General features: G+C 46.0%; 1 protein-coding gene across 2 annotated transcripts in view; it reads right to left on the bottom strand.

The window, feature by feature from the left end:
- Nucleotides 1–256: 256 nt before the first annotated feature.
- Hmg20a (high mobility group 20A) overlaps nt 257–3,138 on the bottom strand; it is a 71,064-nt gene continuing 68,182 nt past the window's right edge. Inside the window, exon 10 of one of the 2 annotated variants that reach the window (XM_021206906.2) lies at nt 257–2,669. The gene's annotated coding sequence lies outside the window, so the exon portion shown is untranslated. The remainder of the gene's footprint in view (nt 2,670–3,138) is intronic. The other variant, XM_029543087.1, reaches the window with a different exon arrangement.

Raw genomic sequence — 3,138 nt, 5'->3', positions numbered from 1 at the left:
CGAGTTGCTTCCAGAATAAGCACTGCTGCATGAAGCGAAGTGTGACTCACAGCATTGTTCTAGGGAACAGTGACAGAGCTGCACTGTCAACAGGTGAGGACATCTTGCACCAGCAATTAGGAAAATGAAATGTGTCTGTCTGCTCTAAAAGCCTAGCAGACTTGATTAATGGAGAGCTGACCAAGTCTTTCAGAGGGAAAAAGCAGAAGCAGAACTTTCTTGTTCCAACGCAAGCAAAACTGGTCATATGGAGTCAACACAGAAAAGTTTTAATGAGACAAATGTCAGGCAAGCACATCAACTTCTTAAAGAAAATTCAAAAGTTTAATTACAAACGCTTGTACAGAAACCTGGCAATTCAACAGCTCCAAACACATGTACACAATACAAAATGTACGTTTTCTAAAACGTGTTAGAAATAAAGGCCCTCATCTCCCTTCCCCAGCTGCACCTGTGTTTTAAGAAAAAGCAAGAATGGAATGTGTAACACTGAGTTGGTAACTGCTTCCTTCTTGAGGAGAGCTCGTAGGCGCAGGGTCAGCGATGAACCTTCCGGGGAAATAAACCTTTGTGCCAGCCTGCACCCTGACCTCCTCCCCTGTGTTGAGCATGGAGTGAGAGAAGGTGGAACAGACCAGCTCTGCACAATCTGACTGAATCCCAGCCATGTAGGGCAGCTGCTGGGAGAGAGGGGCAGTATTTGAAAGGAAGCTACTGCTGTGACAAGGACTCCATCCTGGAGATTCTCTTGCTATCCTGAATTCTGGCTATGCAAATGTGTCTAGACGAGATGAGGTATCACATCTGTAAAGAGGACCAAGCCATAGCTTTATCTGGCAATGAAGATGAGTGCTATGGAAACGGTGCGGAACTGCATACAGAAACAGCAATATGAGGAGAAAGGAAGAAAGGGCAGGAAGCATCTGGCTGAAGACAGACAAACTCCCAGAACCGGCTTGGGTGTCCTTCTGCCACAGACAGTGAGTTCTAGCATGGGCTTAGCAGGCAAGCAATCTGAGAAGCAAAAAACAGCAGACGAGGGTGGGAGGGTGGGGAGCCGGGACAGCACACAGGCTGCAGAGCTGGCTGGCTGTGCAGCAGTGAGTGATGACTGGGTCTTTTTCTAAATGAGTGTGTATGTGGGTTTCAGAGCATGAAGTTCAATGTGCTCACATAGCTCGTTACTACTGCTGCTCCCTTTGGACTATCTAATAGAGCACGCAGGAGAGAATGCAGTGTGGAGAAGACAGGGTAGTGCAGCCACAGCATGGGGGCTCTGGCTTATGGGCAGATTGTGAGGGACCACACTCCATCCCCCTGCCTTTGGTGGCCTAGTGCCTAGATAATGGGCTCAGCATGCTCTGCTTTGGTTCCAAAGATCTCAGCTGCCACCTCTATCCTTGTGCTCGAGAGCATAAAAGAAAAAAAAAAAACAAACAAACAAATCAAACCCCAAACTTACAACCAAACCAAACCCCCAAACTAACCCCAAAACCCAAATCCAACCCCCAAACTGAGAACCAACCCTGAGGAGAGAAACAGAACCTGTTTGTTTTTGTGGTTAAACAACAACAACAACAACAACATTCCTTATTAAGGAGAGGGAGAGAAGGAAGCTGTCTTTTCCACAGATTTCATAGATTCGGCAGTTGGTGGCTACAGAGGAAAGGAAAACACAAGTGGAGTCCACCATGCCTTTTTGTGAGCTCAAGAGACTTCTTCCAAAGAAGTTCCCATCATCCTAATGCATGGACCTGCACACTGAGGGCAGTGCTGCTCAGCTTCCACTTAGTCAAATGTCGGCTGCTTTCCAACACCAAATGTGCATTAACTTTCCTCCTCCCTCTCTGCCAATGACCTTTTCCTCAGCAAAAGTGCTCCACAAGACACTGCCAACAGATGGGGACTGGCAAGCCTTGCTGTGGCTGGGGTTCCATGTCTGAGCAGGAGTAATGCTCAGAGATCAGCAGGCAGGACCAGGAAGGAAGGAGGGAGCATTGTCCTTCAGGGCAGCAACCACAGAGCCTGCTGAGGGGCTGGCACCCACTGAGCACCATGCAGGGCACGAAACACTGCCTGGCTCCACAGGGCACTGTCAACAAGAAGCTCTGTTCTTTGGAGTCACAGCAGGCTAGTGATGGAGAAGATTGGGTCCATCCAATGAGAATTCTCCTTCAAAGCCCCGCTGAGCAACAAACCCAGAGGTCAGAAAATGGAGATGTGTAACTTGGTGGGAGTGAAGAAAAGCAGTCCCCCAGAGGCATTTAAAAAAGTGACATCTGGGTAAGAAAACTGGAGTGGAATTGTAACAATGAGAAATCTTCCTTTTTGCTGGGGAGAGAAGGAAGATGTCAGTCTCAGGATCATTGTTGTCAGAAGAATGTATGCAGATCCACTTCAGCAGACATGGAAATGAGAGGACTCCAGGAAGACTTTGAAGAGAGTGAGGGGCTGTACACTTTCAGAGCTGCACACAGGGCATTTCTACAGAGTTCACGCATCCATCTTTGTTCTCCCTCACACAGCTTCCTGGAATGAAAGCACTTCACTTACTGACAATTCTTTCACAGGGAGGGATCTGTAGTCCTCTGCCCAGTGTCAGTCCAAATGTTCATGGGCAGCTTCTCATTCTGCACAAGTGCACACACTACATCGTGGAGCACTAAGATCTGTAGAATAGAGAGAGAAAAACAAACAAACAAACACCAAAAAGGTAACTGCCAGTCAGAAGGAGTTGGGGTTACGGATTTAAAAATGCTTTGTTTGATTTTTTGAGAGGGTTGTAACGGGAAAATGTGAAATAAAGACCCCATAAAGCTGTAGGCACTCACTAGTGAGATGCTTCAGACATTTCAATGAGAAATATGGTCCTGCTCTAGTCCCGGATCCAAGAGAGCCAAGAATTCAGCAGTCGCTCATCAAAAAGCAATGATCAGAGAAATTTGATGAGAGAAGTTAGTGGCTCACTTCAGTCCACAGGATGTATGGCCAATCAAAGCCACTTTTCCTTAAGGATAAAACTGAGGATATCTGCTTGTACAGGAATGTGTTTATGCACACTATTAACCATTTTCTTTTCTTTTCTTTCTTTTTATTATTATTATTATTATTATTATTATTATTATTATTATTATTATT

The sequence above is a fragment of the Mus pahari genome, chromosome 10 (assembly GCF_900095145.1).
Source record: "Mus pahari chromosome 10, PAHARI_EIJ_v1.1, whole genome shotgun sequence".
NCBI lineage: Eukaryota > Metazoa > Chordata > Mammalia > Rodentia > Muridae > Mus > Mus pahari.
This window is presented reverse-complemented; position numbering and strand designations above follow the sequence as displayed.